This window comes from Arvicanthis niloticus, chromosome 28 (genome assembly GCF_011762505.2).
Source record: "Arvicanthis niloticus isolate mArvNil1 chromosome 28, mArvNil1.pat.X, whole genome shotgun sequence".
Classification (NCBI taxonomy): Eukaryota; Metazoa; Chordata; class Mammalia; order Rodentia; family Muridae; genus Arvicanthis; species Arvicanthis niloticus.
In genome coordinates this window covers 18,176,252-18,197,778 of record NC_133436.1, presented here as the reverse complement: position 1 = coordinate 18,197,778, position 21,527 = coordinate 18,176,252, and the positions used below count along the sequence as shown (strand labels likewise).

The 21,527-nt window shown below is 43.1% G+C and overlaps 1 long non-coding RNA gene across 1 annotated transcript in view; it reads right to left on the bottom strand.

Annotated features, from left to right (window-relative positions):
* Positions 1–4,010: 4,010 nt before the first annotated feature.
* LOC143439968 (uncharacterized) overlaps positions 4,011–21,527 on the bottom strand; it is a 31,834-nt gene continuing 14,317 nt past the window's right edge. Inside the window, exons 3-4 of the long non-coding RNA XR_013107922.1 lie at positions 10,239–10,380; positions 4,011–5,166 (exon numbers count right to left, since the gene is read on the bottom strand). This is a non-coding gene — a long non-coding RNA (uncharacterized LOC143439968). The remainder of the gene's footprint in view (positions 5,167–10,238; positions 10,381–21,527) is intronic.

The window sequence follows — 21,527 nt, the reverse complement described above, 5'->3', positions numbered from 1 at the left end:
GGAACCACACAGCTGGGATTTAAGTCTCTGGCCTTGAGATATTGACTTGGCCTCCCTGTACTTCAATCTCATCTGTACATGGGCTAAGTCCAGTAGTTACCATTTACAAGTGGTGTGAGGATTTCTCTAAATCAGGGGTTCTCAAGCTGTGAATCACGACCCCTCTGTTAAATCTCTGTCTCCAAAAATATTTACATTTTGATTCATAACAGTAACAAAGTTACAGTTATGACATAGCAACAAAAATAATTTTGTGGTTGAGGGTGATCACCACCAAATGAGGAACTGTATCAGATGGTCACAGTAGTGGAAAGGTTGAGAACCAGTGCACTAGATAATAATACATTGGTAGCAGCTCTCTCTCCATTATCAGCACCTAAGTATTCAAATATGCATTTAGCTATGATTTTTATGAGCTGAGAATTTGGTTAAGGATAAAGAACATTAGTTCCCTCTGTATGGACTGACTACTTCATTATACCTTCTAATAATTTTCTTTCATTTTCTTTTTTATGAATTAGGAACTGTTTTATTTATATAATTTATGTGCAGGTGTGTACATGTGTGTGCATGCACAGGTGTGTGTGTGCACATGTGCATGTGTGTGTGTTTGAGTGTGTGTGCACGTGTGTGTGTCTGTGGTCCAGAAGTCAATCTCAAGCAGTGTTCCTTGTTATACTGCCCACCTCAATCTTCGAGACAGAGTCTGTAACTCAGACTGGAGCTTGCCGATGCTGCTTTTTTTGCATGGATTCTGGGGGTGAAGCTCAAGTCTTCAAGTCTGAGAGGCGAGCACTTGATCAACTGAGCTATTTCCTCAGGACCAAGTTTGGTTTATGTTCCAAAGCATCCTCATTATAGAAAACATGCTTATCTTATTTCACTCCCAGCATTTGGGGTTTATTAACTGTCAGTCTTTTCAGTTGTGTTTCATGTTTGTACTCATATGATCTTACATCCTGATGTTTTTGTTAGTCTTCTTTGTTTTACCTAAAATCTAGTCTTTGGCCCATTTTTAAGAGGCCATTTTTCTTTTGCAAATAACTAGCTAAAAATCAAGTCCTTGTGATTCAGAGGGGCCAGAAAGGGTGGGAAAGTATGTGAATGACTTCTCCAGTGCGGTGGGAAGCTAGAGGGGGGCGCTCTTTGGAGAAGCCAAAAAGGCAGAGTTTCCTTTTATTTTTCTTGGCAGCACAGTCTCGGAGAGTCTGACTGTCTTTGGACCCCCTGTTTTGGGAGCACGGAATTGGCCTGGGAACACGTTCATGCCCAAGCCATTTTAAAAGCAATCTGCTAACAACAAGAACTCTGATTTCTAGTTCTCAGTCTTTCTCGGGGTCAAATAAAATGTGAGGGTCCATCTGCCCCAAGTCACTGTCACTCTTCCCTCCTGCCCCATTGTTTGTTATGATTTTCACAGAGACTGTTCTTATTATTGGCAAAGTGATTTACAAGTTCAAGGATAGCCTCAAGAGTTGATTAATATTCCCTCTGGTTTATCAGCTTACCACTGAAAAACATATACTGCATTTTACTCTGATCTAGATCTATCTATCTGTCTGTCTGTCTATCTAATCTATGTATCATTTATCTATCTATACATATCTGTCAATCTATCATCTCTTTATCTATTTATGTATTATCGATTTTTCTGTCTATCCTATCTTTTGGTAGAAATTTTAATGGATACCGTAATATGCTATTAATTCATCTACAGCTTTACACTGGTTTTTTTTTTATTGCTCCCCCCCCCCCCCCACTGACTAGCTCAAACCAAAAATGGAAAAATAATGGCAATGGGCTGGGGCTATACACTGTAAAAAATCTAAGTGCTCTAGTCTGTTGGCACCCAGTGTGCAATGGTAAGTGTTATTTTTAGCCTTACTAATGGTATGACCCCCCATATGTTGGCCACCCTGTTGAAACAGGATATTGCAGTTGGCAGATCGTATAGGAGATTTGGAATTGGATGTGATTGAGAAAGTTGGAATCCTGCTTGAGAGCTGGCTCTGAACTTCAGCTCTGCAATCATGATGGCGATGGTTGAGCTTTGTCACCCACTAGTCTCTTCAGAGCATGTGGAGGTGACTAACAGTCTTAGTTTAAAAAAAGAAAATGAGAGAAGAAAGCCAGATTGTCGGAGTTAGATCAAATGCAGTTTTCCAAAGTGGGCTGTGCAGGGAGACTTGCCTCAAGGTCACATGAGACACCAGTGGACTCACTACTTACCTAAGATGTGAAGCCTCTCCTGTGACAACCACAAGTCTCAGAGGACCCAGCCTCCCTCTAGCCAACTCCTCATTTGCTAACCCAAAACTATTCTCAGAATTCCTGAAAGTCCTCCGAGACAAGGCTGGAACACTTTCAGATAGTCCAGGTAAAGGACAGAGGGTGGCATATGACTAGGACTCCACCCTCTGCTCAGAGCTGGTCTCTTCCTCCCTTCTGTTCCAGCATCTCCAACTGCCTGCAAGCCTGTACCTACCCACCCACTTCTCTCTGGTTCTCATGCTCTAAAAGCACATATTCCCTGCCTGTTTGACACTAGAGAATAACTTTCTACCATGTAGGGAACAATAACCCTATCAGAATACTGTTTATATCTGGATGGGTAAACACGGTGTCAGAAAATTATTTCACTGGTTATTAGGATAATAATATTGGGTGGGCAGGTGTGCTTAGGTGTGAAGGGACCATTTGAGGTCTTTACTATGGTATGGAATGAGCAAGATGATGTTCAAGACCCACTGTCAACCTGAAATGGCTTTAAGAGAGCATGTCGATGCTCAAAGGAACATTGCAGATGAAGCTGGGGTTGTTGTGGGTGCTGATGATGCTTCTGGAGTTCTGTGTCTGGTGGCTGCTGTCCCAAGACAGCTGGATCACAGCTGAATTCCTATCCACAAGGTTCGTCTAAGCATATGTCTGTGGGGAGGTGGGAAACAAACTAAGAGAGAGGTCACACCATTTGACAGGATGGATTCTGGTTTTGCCTGACCAGAAGGCAAAAGACTATCAGTTAGCTCCTCACAGCGTGTGTGTGTGTGTGTGTGTGTGTGTGTGTGTGTGTGTGTGTGTGTGTGTGTGTTACAAGCTGTGTCTCTCAGCATTCCTCTTTTAAACCCAGATTCCAGTACCCCATGTTCAGCTCAGTTGGTTGCCAGAAGCCCTCCCAAGAGAAACAGCTGCTTGTAAAGAGAAAATATGCACGGCTCTGGAGGGTTAGACTTTTAGAATCTGCTGGCCTGATAACTTCCTGTCCGCTTAAGAAAGCAAACAACGGTAAATCTTCTCTTTCCCAGCACAGATCCTGGCTCATCCTCTCCCAAACTTGGCTTTATGCGGAGGTAGAGAAGATAACAACTAAACTACAGATGCCTCTAATAAAATCAGGTCTTGACATTAGAGTGTACACACACCGCTTATCATCAAGTCAAAACATGGTTAGAAGATGGGGCGCAGATGATCTCTGCTTAGGGCCCCTGAGCTCTTACCTTGGCCCAGTGTTGCTCTGACAGAAGCCAGGGCTGATTTCGATGTGTTACTAATTTACCACAATCAGTTATCCCAGAGCTAATATCCTTGGCAGTCTCTACTGTGTCGTTTGTAGTATGGCAAGGTACAGAACTGCCAGCACAGTTTAGTACTAGAGGTAATTTTCTTTCAGAAAATAGTAAACTATCAAAGACAATGGGATGGAGTGTTGATTTGGTTTTGAGTTTGAAAAAAAAAATAAGAATTGAGCTTTGGAGCATCTGTGTGTGTGTGTGTGTGTGTGTGTGTGTGTGTGTGTGTGTGTGTTCTCATTTCTGTCTGTCTGTCTCTGTCTCTGTCTCTGTCTCTCTCTCTCTCACACACACATACACACACACACACACCATGGAATAGTGGAGTTAAATCAAAATAATACTAACAAGATAGACAGACAGACAGACAGACAGACAGACTGATTGATTTACCCAAACAAATGTCCTTTTAGTTTTATTTTTGAAATAGGATCTCATGCAGCCCAGACAGGCCTCAAGCTCACTATGCAGCCTAGGATAACCTTACAGTTTTGATCCTCCTGCCTCTGCTTTGAGTGCTGGGATTACAGACATGCACCCCCCCACACACCCAGTTTTGTGTGATGCAGGAGATGAAATGCAGGGTACCCATGCTAAGCAGACATTCTGCCAACAGCGTGGGGGTCCCCAGCTCCCTAAAGAGAAGCTTCTTCATTGTGATTGCTGTCATTGTCATTCAGTGTGTGACTTCTCCTCTAGAGAGACTTCTCTAAGACACAAAGGAGATGCCTGTTGCTGCTGAAAGTGATCTTCGGTGACATCCAATCTGGTCCCGTCTGTTGTTTCTCACATTCCTCAATAAAGGTCTTCACCTAGGAATAGCTTTTCCTCGACTTGGAGTTTCTCATCACTGCTGGCGGATACAAAAGGATTTCCCATGCTACCAACCATCTGCCTGACGAAAAGCAAGCAATGCTAGAGTGAAGGGCAGAAGTGTAGGGAGGGAAATGCTTTGCTTCAACCACAGTCAGGTGTGAAATGTATCTGATGACAGCAAACAGAGGAAAGATCTTTGGCCTCCCAATACTACACACACCTCCATGCCGATAAATAAATAAATAAATAAATAAATAAATAAATAAATAAATAAATGAGTTGAGCTAGGGAGTGGCTCCATGGTTAAGAGGACGTGATGCTCTTGCAGAAGACCTCGGTGTAGTTCCCAGCACCCATGTGCTTACAACTTGGAGTAGACCAACCTTGACCAATTAAGAGCAGACTTACAACTGCCCTTCCTTCTAATTTCAAAGCCTCCTGCACCCTCTTCTGGCCTTCAGGGACACCAGGCATGCATGCCTTGCATATATATACATGCAGGCAAGCATTCGTATACATAAAAGAAATGAAAATCTTTTTAAAATCTATTTGTAAATTTAAGCTTGCCTTGCTACATGCTTGCTAGTCCCCAAAGGAGACACACAGTTTTTATTGTTCCAGTTATATATTCCGTGAGCATTTACTGATAGTGTTTATTCCATAAACACTTCCTTTGAGGTGTGTTTATGCTAAGTATCATGTACAATGCACGTGGCTCCTGTTGGAGGGGAGCTTACGGTCTTTAATCTTCTGGGTATAGTGAGGCAGGCCAGTAATTCCAGATCTAGGGAGGAAAAAAAAAAAAAAAGAGGAAGCCAGCCTGAGCTACATAGCAAAACTTTCTATATCAAAATAAATATTTTAATGATAAAAATAAATCATATTTATGGTGAAAAGTCCTGCAGAATATGAAGAAGATAGCCAAGGAGTATTTGTCCCTGAAGATATAAGGTTTACTTTGGTCAGCTTGCTGTGGACTTTGGTGTAGTCTCACAGAGTTGGAGGCGCGGCATGAATGGTCTCTCGGAAGCAAGCGGTCTCCCAGTGGCCAAGCAATCACAGTAACTCACACAAAGCTAAATTATTAATTCATCATCAGAAATAGATTCATCCAGAGATATGACTCTTAAGTACCAAGCCTCAGCAAGGCACTGCTGTCATCACGAGACTACTTGATGAGCACAAAATAGAAAAAATAAATGCTGTTTAATGAAAGACCTCGGGGATTTAATTATATCGGGCTCAGGTACACACATCCTTCTCCTGCAGCGGTCACACCTGATACCATGACAGGACCAGCCAAAGCGTTATGTAAGAACACCCTCTCCAGTGAACATGGGCACGGTCAAGGTTGCTCTACCCCAAAGCCCAATGCAGATACATATGACAGTTACCACCAAGCCACATCGACTGCTTGGATACCAGCTGCTATGTCTGGGGTTGGCCACATCAAGGGTGAAAAACTCAAGTCTGAGGGATGATACAGCCTGCACGGGTTTGTGAGACCTCTGTAGTTCAGTTGACAGAGTGTTCATGGAGCATGCCCAAACTTCAATCTACAGTTGCATGTAAAGCTACGAGGCATGATGGCTCAGGCCTATAATCCCAGTGCTAGGAAGTCAGAGTCAGAGTCAGGGGGTTCAGAAGTTCACAGTCCCCCACAGCTCTATAGCAACTTCCTGGGAAGCCTGTGATAAATAAGACTCTGACTCTCTTTCTCTCTCTCTCTCTCTCTCTCTCTCTCTCTCTCTCTCTCTCTCTCTCTCTCAAGAAAGAAAAGAAAAAAAGAATTACAGTCCTTGGGAGGCATAAATGTATGGTTCATATCACCAACGTCCAAATCTTCAGACTCTCCGTGCATGTGTGTAGGTACATACAGAGCAGGAAGCTACTCATGACATGAGTTTTGTTTGTTTGTTTGTTTGTTTGTTTCAAGAAGGAATTGCTATATCTTTATAAAATTTTATTTATTTTCATTTTCTGGGTATGAGTGTTTTGCCTGCATTTATATTTGCATATCATAGGCATGAGCTGCTCACAGAGGCCCAAAGAGGGAATTAGAACCCCTGGACCCGGAGTTAGAAATGGTACGAGCCACCTTATGATTGGTATGAATGCTGGTATGGATGCTGGCAACTGAATTTGGATCCTCTGGGAGAGCCGCCAGTGCTCTTAGTGGCTGAGCCATCGCTCCAGCCCCAGCAATTATTACATTTGATTATGGACTATTTTTTCCAACAAAATCATCCTCATCATTGCTCAGAAAAAAAGTGTCACTTTTCAGACTCTCTACAACATTTTGCATTTCAAATAAAAAAGGAACGGTTTGGAAAGCACTTGCTTTCCCTGTGGGTTTCAGAAGGAGATTCATTTGGCAGTGGAAAACCCCATGGAGTGTGTAGCTGTGCGTTCCCAAAGGGGAAGATGCACAAAGGATGCTGGGAGAAAGTGTGTGTCTCGTTGAAGCTGTGAAGTAGTGATAGAATTGCCTGTCTCCTGGTCGTCCGTGGCAACCACAAGAGATAGTCGAAAAAGACAAGTGACAGTTCTGCTGTATTTTGTCCTTTTAAACTAACATATATAAGCTGTGGTATTAGGAGTCAGTGCTTTGCATATTAATAAAGTATAGGGTTTGGTTCTTAAACCTCAGCAATTTACCTAGTACAGGATTGCTGCTCAATAAATATCGGGTGAATGATGAATATATAAATGGTTAAATATGCAAGTTGGCAAAAGGTTTTCTTCTGATGCAGAATCAAATATAAAGACATGAATTTATATTTTTTTTATTGATTGTCTACCAAAAAGCATATAGGGCCTAGGGCAGTGTTTAGAGAATTTTGGTAAATATATGTCTAGTGGTATAGATTCTGCAAGCAGACAAAACCTTACTAGAATGAACAGTAAATAAAAAAAATTATAGACAGGGGTGAGTGAGAGAGAAAGAATGTTTGTATGCTTGTGTGCATGTGTGTGTATGTGCATGTACATATGTGTGTATGTGTGTTTGTGTGCCTAAGCATGTATGTGACTTAACAGAGAGAACTGGGGGGGAGAGGAGGCTTGCAAATAGCATTGCCATGCCACAGATTACTGATGTGCAAACTTTCTGTGTCACTTCAAGCTGGCCATTGAATGCTTCTAGGTACAGCGCGGTACCATAGGAAAGCGTAGACTTTAGAACCATACAGATAAGATGCTAATACACAGCTTACCCTCCATTTGACCTTGACTGAGTTCTCTTGCCTCCCTGAACCTCAGTTAACTCATCCTCAAAGCAGTCATGTTAGTGTTGAGCTCTCGGTTATCACAGAGATATTTGTCACGAGCACTGACACTCACGTGTGTCCGGACCTGTTCCATGCATGACATCATTAAACCTCACAGGAATTATATGAGGTAAAACTCTTTGCAAATAAGTAAAACTAAGGCAAGCAAAGACTCAGTAATTGCCCAGTAATATAGCTCTAGTGTCTGCACACGTAAGGCCCTCCACCAATGATAATAGCCATTACTATTATTATTGCAGTCTAAATGTCGTTCATCCCGAGGACAAATACGTGTGTCTAGAACAGTGCTTCGTAGGTGTCAGCATTTCATAAACACTTGCCAGGGGAAATAATTCAATCTTTCCCATTCAGAGAAAATATCCACAACGTATGAGCAACTTGCCCACTCACAGAGCAACAGATGCTCTTTAACCATGCCTGTCACTAGGGGTCTCTGAATCCATCTCCTGGGTCGGAGAGGAAAAAAAAAATGTTCAGGCTGATGCAGAGGTGGGTCCCCAAGGTCTCGGCATACGCAAGCGCAAAGGTCATTTTAAGTAGCTGAAGTGGAACACCTAGAGGGTTTTTCAAAAGCTGGGGTGTCATGCATCCTCGCACTCATTCTGTCTTTTCATGATTGAACCCCTAAAAATTGTCCCTCTGCCAATTCCTACTTTTGGCTAGCAAGGAGGAAAATATTAGAAATTCTACTTGAGCTATCCATCATTTGACTGATAAATCCTCAAGGGTTCTTCAGTAATCAGTCTCTTGCAACTTGGGATTGCATTTGGGGGGAGGGGCTATAATGAGAAGAATAAAGAACTCTGTTATTCTCGGAGGCTGCAAAATTCTCCTGGCTGTAATAGACCCTTCTCATAGGCTACAAAAAACGAGGTCCAAAATAATCTACTTTTTAAACCATCTTTTACAAACAGTGTAATGGGGCTAGAGAGATGGTTTGGCTGAAAAATACCAGCTATGCAAGCACAAGATTCAGAGTTTGGATGCCCAGACCCACAATGTTAGGTGGGCATGGCAGCCTGCCTATACTCCCAGCCATTGGAATGTGGAAACAGGGATCCTCAAAGCATTCAGGTTAGTCAAACTAGCACATCAATAAGCTCTGACTTCAATCAATAGACCTTATTTCAGTGAACGAGATAGAGTGTGATCCAAGAAGACACCTGACATTGATCATGGGCTTTGATATGTACACATGTAAAACACCGAAAAACACATGCATAACCCCACATGCACACATACATATGCACATATGTATATGACATACACATGTTTTAAAATCAGTGGAATGGGTCTCAAGTGTTGCACACTGGCCTATACTTGAACATGGAAATCGATTAATTTGCTTTATATGCTTTTGTCAATAGTGCTATGTGGACCACACTTCCAGAAGGTATTTCTTTGATTTAGAATTTTTAAAATGTGGACTGGACATGATGGTGCCTTTTGGAAGACAGAGGGTGGCAAATCTCTGAGCTTAATGCTATCCTGGCCTACAGTTTCAGGATAGACAGGGCTACACTGAGAAACCCTGTCTGGAAAAAAACAAACAAGCAAGCATAGTAGGTGTTTTTATCTATATTGATGGACTATTAAATCCCCTCCCCCTCTTTTTGTGTGTGTATGTGTGTATGTTGTGTGTGTGTGTCTGTGTGTCTGTCTGTGTGTCTGTGGGTATGTGTCTGTGTGTCTGTATGTGTCTTACTGTGTGTGTGTGTGTGTGTGTGTGTCTGTATGTGTCTGAATGTGTATGTCTGTGTGTGTGTATGTGTCTCTGTGTGTGTGTGTCTGTGTCTGTGTGTGTTCCTTCTTTTCTTTTTTGGCTTTTTTCAGACAGTGTCTCTGTATGTATCCCATGCTGGCCTTGAGTTTGAAGTCTCCTGAGTGACAAAGCTACAGACCTACATCAACCATGTTGGGTAGATTCTATCAACTTTAATCTTTCAGTGTTTTGATGTGATTAATCACTTTTAAAAAAACTAAAATTAAAAAAGAAAGGAAGAAAAATCCCTGTACGGCATCAGTAATTTCACACCAATTTCTGAAGGACACTATGCCTCGTTATGACAAGAAGTTATTCATAACGAGTGCCTAGCATATAGATGGAATCCTTTATTTAAAACAATAAAAGAGTCATCTTTAGTAGCTGATGGAAATAAATAGGCAGGCAAATTTTAAAGGGAAAAGAGAGGAAAAAATAAAAAAGACCAACCAGCAGGGCTCTGTAATAATTGCGTGTCACCATAACATCAAGTAGTTCATCCTTTTAAGGACTCGTTATGTGGCTTACCCATTATGTTCCAGGGATGGAAAGAAAATGTAGTCATTCACAGAAAAGTAATGACAGGATCCTGCCGGGTTTCCTAATAGTATTGACTAGACAGGAGAATTATAGCTTCCAAGCAAAGAGTAGCTCTGAATTTGGAATTGTTTTGCTGCCAATCAGAATTTTTTTTCTCCTCTTAAAAATATCAATACCCTTGAAAAATATCACAGAGACTGCAGCCAGGTTTTTTGATCTGACTCTGAGAGTTCACAGTTTCCAGGTTCTGGCCCAATTACTTGCCTGCAGAAACCTCTTCTGCAATTGCTGGAAAGGATGGCAGTGAGACGCTGTTTTAGTGCCCCTTGCTGGTCAACCTGAAGAAAATCTGGGCAGATGATTACCAGAACCCAGGTTTCCATAGCCGAAGTGGCACGTTCCATCGCTGTGGGAAAGAAGACAAATAGATTAAAGCCAAACATCTGCAGCAAGTCTCAAGCATCCTTAGAAGGATGAGAAGGGGCGCCTAAAAACTCACAAAGAAAAACTGAGTGTTGGGTCTAAGCTGGTTTCAAAATAAATTCACATAAAGGCATTTTCCTTTCTATATAAAAATAATCATTTTGTTTAATTGTGCCCCCCCACAAATATCTCTGGCCTCTCTAACCATAAGGCAACTAGATGTCCCCCCTCAAAAAAATCTATAATTGAATTCTCAAGGCCCCCTAAAACATCCAAAAATGTCTTTCTACAGAGAAATAAAGTGTCTCTCCAAATGATGCATTAAATGACTGCTAATTATTTTATAACTTATGACAAGTGAATTCCAATTATAGTGATTTCTTCTGCTTATAATTTTATTTTAGAGTATGATTAATTTTAAACAATAACTACAACAAGGTTTGGTGGTAAGCTGTCCATCAAAGCTGATTAAGTTTTAGGAATCAAGGAGAATTATCAGATTAAGTGTGTCTATCCTATTTGGAATACCATCTCAGTGGGGCCTCGGGCTTGGAATTCTAGCTCTTTCTCCATAAGGAACTCATTAGTTACTTGAGTTCATGAGATCCAGCTCTAGGGACTAAAAATGTGTGCTCTGGCATACTAAGAGTGTTGTGTGGACACCAGCCTGTGTGGCTGTACTAGAACACATGCGTCCAACCTGATGCTCCAAGCTACAGACAAAGAAAGTCTGGGGATTCAAAATCCTAGACAGCATCAAGGAACCAGAATAGCCAAGACAGTCCATAAAAACAACAAAGCTGGATCTGGAGAGATGGCTCAGTAGGGAAAGTGTTTGCCTCACAACCATGAGAACTAGGGTTTAGATGCACAGAAGTCGTGTAAACCCAGGCATAGTAGCATGTGTATATCATCCTGGCACTAGATGAGCGGCAGAGACAGAAGAATTACCACAATTTCTGGGGCCAGTGATCCTAATACACACAGTGGTAAATAATAAGAGACTCTGGAGCAAGAAAGAAAAGAACTGACACAAAGTTACTCTGACCTCTACACGTGGGCAATGGCTGTTCCCCATATACAAACACATGAGCACACACACATAGTGGAAAGAGGGAGAGGAGGAGAGGGAGGGGGAGGGGGAGGAGGAGGGGGAGGGGAGAGGGAGGGGGAGGAGGAGGGAGAGGGAGGGGGAGGGGGAGAGGGAGGGGGAGAGGGAGGGGGAGGGAGAGGGAGAGGGAGAGGGAGAGGGAGAGGGAGAGGGAGAGGGAGAGGGAGAGGGAGAGGGAGAGGGAGAGGGAGAGGGAGAGGGAGAGGGAGAGGGAGAGGGAGAGGGAGAGGGAGAGGGAGAGGGAGGAGAGGGAGAGAGGGAGAGAGGGAGAGGGAGGAGGGAGAGAGGGGGAGAGGGAGAGGGAGAGGGAGAGGGAGAGGGAGAGGGAGAGGGAGAGGGAGGAGAGGGAGAGAGAGAGCTGGATTTGATCTCAGTACCACATAAACCAGGGACACTGGCACACACCTATAATCCCAGCACATGAGGAAAGTAGATGCCGAAGAATCAAGAGTTCAAGGTCACGCTTTCCTACATAGTGAATTCAAGGCAGAACTGCATACATAAGACTATGTCTATTAAAAATGAAATAAAAAAGGGCTCAGGCCAGAGAGGACTCATGTCTCCGTCTCAAAAACTGCTGCACAGCTCTAGTTATCAAAACAAATGTGCAGATCAATGAGGTCGTTCAAAAATAAATTCTTATATTTATGATCAATTGATTTGCACCAAGCATACCCCAGCAGGGCTGGTCAGGTGACTCAGTGACAGAATGCTTGCCGAGCATGCATTCCACCCTGGATCTGATTCTTGTGATCATAAAACTAGAGTTCTGAGATGACACCTTTGGGAAGTGAGCAACCAGGACAACTGTATATCTGTCCTAAAGGATGGACATCAACTCTCCTTGATCTATAAAATTAATCAAAGATCTAGATGTAAAAGGGGGGGCAGAATATGAGTGAACGTTTCCCTAGATTTGAAACGATTTTTTTAAAAATGAAATCACAAATTAAGCAATAACAACAAAAATACCACTTTCACTTATTTTCCAGAGACAATTTCTTTTTTTTTTTAAGGCTTTTAAATGAAGATTTATATATTTATTTTATGTATGTGAGCACACCGTAGCTGTCTTCAGACACACCAGAAGAGGGTATCGGATCTCATTACAGATGGTTGTGAGCCACCATGTGGTTGCTGGGAATTGAACTCAGGACCTCTGGAAGAGCAGTCTGTGCTCCTAACTGCGGAGCCATCTATCCAGCCCCTAGAGACAATTTCTTACTGTGTAACTGAGACTGTTCTCGTGTTTGGGAACCTCCTATATCAGCCTCCCAAGTGCTGGGATTACAGGCATGCACCACCGTGCTCAGTAACAACATTTCATTTGTTAAATCACATAATAATTAAAACTTTGGCATTTCAAAGAACACTATCAGGAGGTAGCCCATGCAATGGAATAAATTGCTTGTAAAGCATATGTTTCATAAGGAGCCTACATCAAAAGTTTGTAAAGAATGATAGATAACTTCAGTGATCAGAGAGTATCAAAAATAGACAAAGGTCTGGATAGATGTCTGTCCAGTGAAGACAGACAAATGGTCATTAAATGCTGCTTAGAAAATGCAAATCTGAACCGCAGGGAATTACACTTCACACTCCTAAATAGGACCAATGCAACAGACAGGCTCTGTTGAAAAGGGTGTAGAGAAATTACAATAAGGCAGCCATTTCAGAGTCTGGAACTTTCTCAAAGGTAGTAGCTACATGTTCCCATAGAGTCCCCAACATTAAATGAATAGCAGTGTCATTTTGAAGAACATCCCATTCCTAAACACATACCCAGGACAAAAGGAAGCGTGTGTCTACACAAAACCTTGCACATGAATATTTATTTGTAGCCTGACTAATTGAAGAACCAAAAGTAGCAATGACTGAAATGTTTTCCTGATACACAGATAAACAAGACAGCATATATCTATGTCACAATTTATCGATTGTCAGTTATAAAAGGGGACTAAAAACTGATCAGTATCACATTATGGGTTAAACCTTGTAAAAGACATGCTCAATGAAAGAAACCAGACTCCATAATGTGTCAGTCCACACTGGGTCTGCTAGAACCACACCAAAAATGACAATCTGCACGACTTAACCCATGAACATTTTCTCCCAGTTCTGGAAACTAGAAGACAGTGGAATCTTCTTGTAGATAGCTATATTCTTACTGTCCTTTCTTCTGCAATCTTATGAGAAATCTATACACCCTCTGATCATTCTCCATGGAAGGATGCCAACCCTATCAGCCCACGCCCCTTCAAACTTCATTGCTTTACTAAAGACCCCACCTTCAAACATACCGCCCACAGTGGTTAGGGCGTCAACATGTGAATTTGGGTGAGGACACAGACATTTGATCTATAACGGCCTCTCATACAACATCACATGGCAGCTTTGGTAGCATCAACCTATTCAGTCTGGAGTCTACAAGACCAAGATGAAGGCGTTGCTCTGGCATGTTTGATCTCTTCTAATGCTTTTCTCCTTGGCTTGTACATGGCTATTCTTGCCGGTGTCCTCATGTAACCTTTATTCTGATTACACCAACCCCTGGTATCTAACCCTCTTTTGATAAGGACAATAAGACTAGTGTCCCATTCCTAGATTCTTAGGATCTCGTTTTGCTGTTGTTGTTTGTTGTTGCTGCTGTTGTCGGTTTGGTTTGGGTTTTTTTTTTTTTTTTTTTTTTTTGAGATAGGGTTTTTTATATATACCAGGTTCACTCCAGACTTGCTATATAGCCAATGATTTTGAATTCTGGGTCTTCATTCCTAACCCCCCCCCCAAGTGCTGAAGTTCCAAAGATGTACCAGATGTCCAGCTTTCATGGCAATCAGGATCAAAGCAAGATACTCTTGCATGCTAGGCAAACACTGAGCTACGTCCCCAACCGCAGAGCCTCACATAATTTTAATTACTCTTTTAAACATCAATTTTCAAACACAGCTGTATTAGAGTTCAGGATTATAAACTATGCCTGGGAAGCCGAATGACTCAGAATGCAACATCTACCTATATGATACTTTTGGAGTAAGCAAACCCATAGATACTAAAAGCAGATTTTTAGTCGCCATGTTTGGAAACTAAGGGGCTTGTGGCTTGTTGTGATGCGTGTACTCTGAAACTGTCTATGATTATGGGTCACAAATCTGAACATGCTAAGAACTACTGAATTGCCTTATTATGTGTGTGTGTGTGAGAGAGAGAGAGAGAGAGAGAGAGATGTGCATGTATGCTCAAGTGTTTATGGATACATATGTGCCTACAGGCATGTAAAGGCCTAAGGTTGGTATCACAGGTCTTCCTCATATAAGCCATTCTATTTACTGAGGCCAAGTCTCTTGCTAAACGTGGGGCTTGCTGATTCTTCTGGCTAGCCAGTTTGCCCTGGGACCCCTGTATCTGCCCTGCATAACCTGGAACTTCAAGTGTGCCACCATTCTCACCCAACATTTATGTAGGTGCTGGGGATCCAAACGTTAGTCCAAATGCTTGTATGTCAGGCACTCTCTCCATTTTATCTAGCCATCTCCCCAGCCCAGCCACTGAATTTTCGATGAGGAAATTATACATTCCGTGAAGTACATCTCAATAAAGCTGTTAAATTTAAAAAAATAAAAAAAAAAATCTTAGAGAAGGAACATGATCACTAAGACTTTTAAGATGCAGCACTAGTCCTCTCCTAAGAACAGAGTTCAAAGCCAGGACCAGAGTTGTATGGACCTGTGAGGAAGAAAGAACCCAGCTCATATCCTAAGTATCCTCCACAAATGCTGTCACTTAAAGCATCTGAACTGGCCACTCTGCCTTGAACCTGAGTTACACAAAATTTTCCCAGAATTCCCTAAACTCCTGTCCCCACCCAGCAGAGACATCCTAGCCTGGGGGCAAGAGTTCTCGAAGCTGGAAGTCAGCAGGGTCTGAACCAATCTCTCAGGTCCCTGACGTCCCTCTTTCAATCCTTTAGAACTCTAATATCAGACTTGAGGAGGCATGAAGTCTTGTCACATTTTCCTCTTAGACGTTCTGGGTTTTTAAGACCAAGGTCTGCCATGCTGTCTCATGGAGCACAAATGTCGCATCATCCTTGACAGTTTATTCATATATCTGTCCCACTAGACTTCAAGATGCTCCAAGACAGAAGCTACTTTGGATCTGCCTTTCCAGTCCCACCCACTGCCAAGTCCACAGAAAATGCTTGTTAAATAAATGAATGCTCGGTTCTCTGTTTTCAACTCGTTAGAATGCACATGACACTGCACTGCAGCGAGCCGTTTTCAGAATTATCAAACTAAAGAACCCTAACTAAAGCATTGATTTTTCCTGAGTTGACATAGTATCAATAACAGTAGCTTAGTGTATATTGAACTGCTCAGGACTAAACTTCACCCTAAGTAGTTTGCATTCAGTTGTCTCCTTTCGTTTTTTACTATAAGCCCGTGAGTGGGTGTTTTCATCACACCCATTTCACAGATGTGGAATTGAGATGCACAGACATGAAATGATATGCCCAAAGCTAGAGAGATAGGAGTAGTCATTTCTCCATGTGACCTTGTCAGGAGAAAATGGAAAGAGAAGTAATCGCATGGCTTGAGCCTTTGGGCCTTGTCTGTCTTCTCTTGGCTTCACAGTTTAGCCCGTCCCTTCTTGACTTCAGACTCAGACAACCTCTTCAAATCAGGCTGAGGCATCCAGAGCTCATCTTACCCAGTCACGTAAACTACTAACCAAAGGGAAAGGCACTGCATAAGTGGACGCACACAAAGAACAGGCTAGCTTCTTCCATTTGGCTGCAAACGTGGTCATCAACCAAACACAGAAAGCTTTTAGCTGTACCTCACAGTGTTCTACTCCAGGGGATAAGTCAATGTGAGTTAAACACCTACCGTAATGGATGTCATTCTGGCATTTCTAAACCACAAGCTCGGCTCAAGGTACCTCAAGAAAGCTTGTATCACATGTCCTGGAAGTTATTACGGGAGATTAGCACCCTTCCTGTTGACCTCAACCTCAAATTAAATGTTTGCTCGTTTCATGGCTCTCATGGCCCCAAGCAAACCACCTGACGTTTCGCCCACTTTCTGTTCATCTCCATTACTTTTGTCATGTGTACGTTATGACTAGACAGTGCCCAGACTCCATTATAAAACCCTGAGGTTAGAAATTAAGGGGATGTTCATGCTGAGGCAATTCTGTTGAAGAAGAACATTCAAAACAGCACCTACAACTAGAAAAATGTATATAGATCTGACTCTGCCAAAATCCTCCCTGAACTCCCATGAGCTTCAGAGGTTCAGACAATGGAAGTCCATTCTTTTCTCTTTCTTGTTATTTCAAAGCAAGAATAGAATACCACCCACCCTTGTCATCCTGGCCAAACACACACACTAGCTGCCCATTAAAGATCTCAAAAAACATGACTTTGGCCCTCCCTGGCCCTTTCCATCGGTGCTATTTGTGCTGCTGCTGTTGTGTATTCCAAGATGGTGGAGCTAGGGCTGGTTTTCAAATCACTGTATCACCTTAACCCAACACACACCTAACTTAATATATTTAATGCACTGCATAGATGAATTATATAGTTAAAAGTGAAAAGGTGCCCAGAAAGGCTAGGACCTGGCTCCCCTCATAGAACAGCCCTGGGCCCCCACAAACAATGTGCAAAGAATAATTCTGGCCTTGGACTGTGACATTTGTTGTGATTCTTACACCATCTCAAAGTATCAGCTTGATATTTTTAGCTTTTGACGAAGTGTCTTAGTGTGTGGTTTGGGCTGGTCTGGGACCTACTATGTCTTCTATGCCTGATAGTAATGATTCTTTTGTCTCAAAATCCCAAGCGCTGGGATTATAAATAGAAGCCACCACACCCAACCAAGTGGACACACACATGGAGTTCCCCGGAACACAGGCTTCCATGATGATAATGGAAGGCGGCTTCAGGACAGGCTAGGAGGCCAGTTGCAGCACCTGCAACTGGCAGCTTAAAGGAAAACTGGGCTTTGGGTTGGGAAGATCCCAGCAGCAGAGGGAACCAGTTGCATTTCACAGATGGAGCAAAGGATTTCTAGGTCCAGGTGGTGGAAGCAAATTGCTTGTCAAGAGATTTATTGCAGAGAGAGCCCAGTCATGTAGAGCAGCCACTGTGCCACCAGGGCCCAGAGCCGCTCGCCCAAATCTTCAGGGCTCACAAACAGGCTTCCGGAATGACAGCCAGTGCTACCCAGAAACAACAACATCCCTCTGGGGAAGGCTGGAGGCAGACAGCAAGGTTAGTGCCACCCCTTCACGCTGCCACTGAAACCATCAGTCAAACAAGGGGCAGGAGGAAAAAAAAAACTGAAGTCATGCATGGTGGGGGCAGGGAGAAGAAGGAAATGGAAGAAAACATCCGTTTGTCTTCAAGATCGTTCTCCATTGGCTAACAGGTGATGGGTAGATGAGAAGCATTGTGTCCTGACTTGTTAGGGGTCAGATCCTCAGCAAAACCTTCCCCCCTCCCGTGTGTGTGTGTGTGTGTGTGTGTGTGTGTGTGTGTGTGTGTGTGTGTATGTATGTATGTATGTATGTATGTATGTCTCTGTCTTTCTGTAGGTCTCTGTCTCTCTGTGTTTTTCTGTTTCTCTGTGTATCTATGTCTCCCTGTATCTGCTTCCATGTGTGTCCCTGTCTCTGTGTGTGTCTCTGTGTCTCTGTTTCTCTCTGTGTGTCTCTGTCTCTGTATCCCTGTCTCTCTGTGTGTTTCTATATATGTATATATCTCTGTCTCTCAGTGTGTGCGTGTCTGTGCCTATGTCTGTATCTATCTCTCTGTCTCTGTCTCTCTGTCTCTCTCACACACATACACAGACTTACACACACACACACAGAGAGAGAGAGAGAGAGAGAGAGAGAGAGAGAGAGAGAGGTAGGAAGGGAGAGAGAGAGAGAGAGAGAGAGAGAGAGAGAGAGAGAGAGAGAGAGACTCACTTTCCAGTGTCAGTCTTGTCAATGAGAAAACAGTACTATGGCTGGGAACTGACCTTCTTACAACTGAGCTCCTTCCTGTGTTAGACCAAGATTTTCCCAGACAACCAGACAAGGTCAGTCTCAAGATCAAGGTCAGCTCTAAATCATTCTCTCCGGCAGAGAAGAGCCCCATCTACCTCCTGAGTCACCCCTGTAGGGTCATTAAGGCCATGGGACAAAGAAAATGCTATATCATTAGTGGCCCTTCCCAGCAGCAGGGATCCACAGCCAGATGGCAGTGCCAGGGAAGGCCAGGAGGCCAACAACAGTGCCTACAGCTATACTATCTAGAAGAAAAACAGAGCTTACCATCAGCTAGAACCCAGAGGCCAAGTCCAATAACAAAATGTTCAATAAATGGATGTTTTGCATTTAGCAGAATAGAAGTTGGCAGTGTAGTAAATTTGGGGTGACATTCAACATCTGGAAGTTCTGTGTTGTTGAGACAAGGCCTTTGGGAGAGGTGCCGGAAGTGAGCTTTGAGAGACATTTCAGAAGTAGATGGAAGACAAAAAGAAAAGCAGCAAAAATCATTACAAGGCATTTGGAGACAGACTTCCTAGCAGGACTGATGTTGGCTCCTCTGGGGTACCTGGTACCTAGTAAATGCCCAAGAGAAACCCTGTATATGCAGGCAGTACCACTGTGTTTCCAGCAAAAAAGCAGAAAATGACAAGCTGTGCCTCCTGTTCCTAAAGAAGTCTGGCTTTCGAGAACCCAGCATCCTTGGTTACATCCTTTTGGCTAGCCAAGTGCAAGGATAACAGACATACGCCATCATATCCACTTTATGTGGGGCTGGGGATCAAACTTAAAGTTTCATGCATGCTAGACAAGCACTCTAGCAACTGAGCTGTGTCCCCAGCCCCTGAAACCTCCAGTCCTAGGGAAACAGACGGCAGTGCTTAGGACCACTGAGCTAGAACAGCATTTTGTGGCCCGTAGACCTGGGCCTGCGGAGTTATACACTTGGCAGGCTCACCACCCTGAGTTCAGACAGAAAGCACATCTATGCCTCATTGACAGCATAATAGCCTACATTACAGTGTTGGCCAAGAACACCTGTGCAGGGCTCAGAATGTCAGCCCAAGGCGACCATTCTGATGGAGATGACATTAACAGCTTCCATTAAAATCGATGACTGTAGCGTTGCCCAGCGCTGTGGCTGCAGTAGGGTTTGCCCGAGTTGCCACCACAGACCTCCTCCCCCTCCCCCCCAGTTGGGAGTTCCTAACTTGATCATGGAAATATATTTCATCTTGAATGAAAATCTGAAAAGGAAATTCTCATGGGATAAAGAGAGTTTGCCTTTCGGGGTTATAAAAATGCTACGTTCCATCCGTGTATGACACTCTCAGGATTGTTGGAAGCCTTATTATTTCCTTCTCTGCCTGGGTAACAGCAACAGACTATCTGCGGGTAGATTTGTCTCTGGCCGGCCCAGGGAAAAATGGACTGTCTTAACTAACTTTATGCGTATGGGAATGCCAAACCTTCTCCCATGATGGGTGACAATGCTCATCTGAGGGTCAATCCTGCATCCTGCCTTATCTTCATGCTTGCTTATATCAACCTGTCTACAGCCAGTCACTCTAGAGTTTCACCTGGGATCTGGTGAAGTTAAAATGTGAGTGGAGGTTTCTGGCTTTCAACACAGCACCTGTCTCTGATAAAAGGGGAACCTGGCAGCGTGTATTCACTGACAGAAGTCTAAAAGGATGTTGTTATCTTTTGTTTGAACCCACAAACACACCAGAGTTGGCAAATGTATTCCTGACCTCAGCTTGGCAGGTTAGCAATATTCGGTCTATAAATTGAGTCCCAGTTTTAAACGTAGAATAACCATTGTGCCTTCTTTGAAAAATAGGAAGGAGAAAGAGGCGTGGGTTCACAGAAGATTGCTTTAAAAAAAACGCACGCAGATTTTATAATTTCAGCATTTTCTAGGAAGTGTCATCTGGGTAGAGAAAGCTCATTATTGTCTTCAGTATTCTCTGGTACTTTCTCCACACACCACAGGAAGTGCATTAAGGCGCAGTTCATGCTGCTTCTCTGTTTAAAATTCCCCGGTGGTTTCTTACTCGGTTTCAGGTAAAATCCACCCTGGTTGCTATTGCCTGTGGTGGCTGCCCAAGCTGGCTGCTCAAGAGCCTATGGCCTCCTGTCCTACCGTCTCCTCCTCCTCCCTCTGTATGCCATGATTCTTAACTTTCCTCAGCATCTTACTATAACAACCTCCCCCTCTCCCCATGCATTTTAAAATCTGTTTGCCCCCAATGCTTTCCATCCACAGCCGGAAGAACTTGTAGTTCAAATGTTGCCACCGCCTACCTGACCTGCACAAAGTAACTGTTGTCTCCCACCCTCTCCACTCCCTGTGAGGACTTTTTGGATCAAATTTAACACCAACTGGGCCTGGGGGTATAATTCAGTTGGTAAAAGGCATGTCTAACATACAGGAAGTCCTGGATTTGATCTCTAGAACCTCAGGAAACCAGGAATGCTAGTGCACATCTATAATCCCAGCGCTCAAGGGATAAAGTTCAGAGGGTTGGAAGTTCAAGGCCATCTCCAGCTACAAAGTAAGTTTGGTGTCATCCTGACCCATGTGACTCTACCTACAAAACACAAACAAAACGCCATTTAGCATTTAGCGATTGCTGGTTTACTGCTCTGCTTTCGTTTGTGACCTTGGTCTGCATGCACGTTGAAAACTTAGGCTGCAAGAGGATTCAAGGACCCATGACACCATTGTATACCTAGTGTCTAGCACAAGTGAAATGCTCAGTGATATCTGTGGGGTGAATTGAGCTTTGCACATACAAGGGCATGTAATCCTAACCATTGGCGGTCATTATTTTATTTTCCTTTGAATATTTAAAACAGTACGATACTCCTCCTCCTCAGTCTTAACACAGCCTCCATTTTGCAGAAAAAAGACAGATTCCCATACACAGTGAGGAATTGGAGGGAGAAAGAGACTCTGGGTTTTTGTTTTTGTTTTTTGTTTT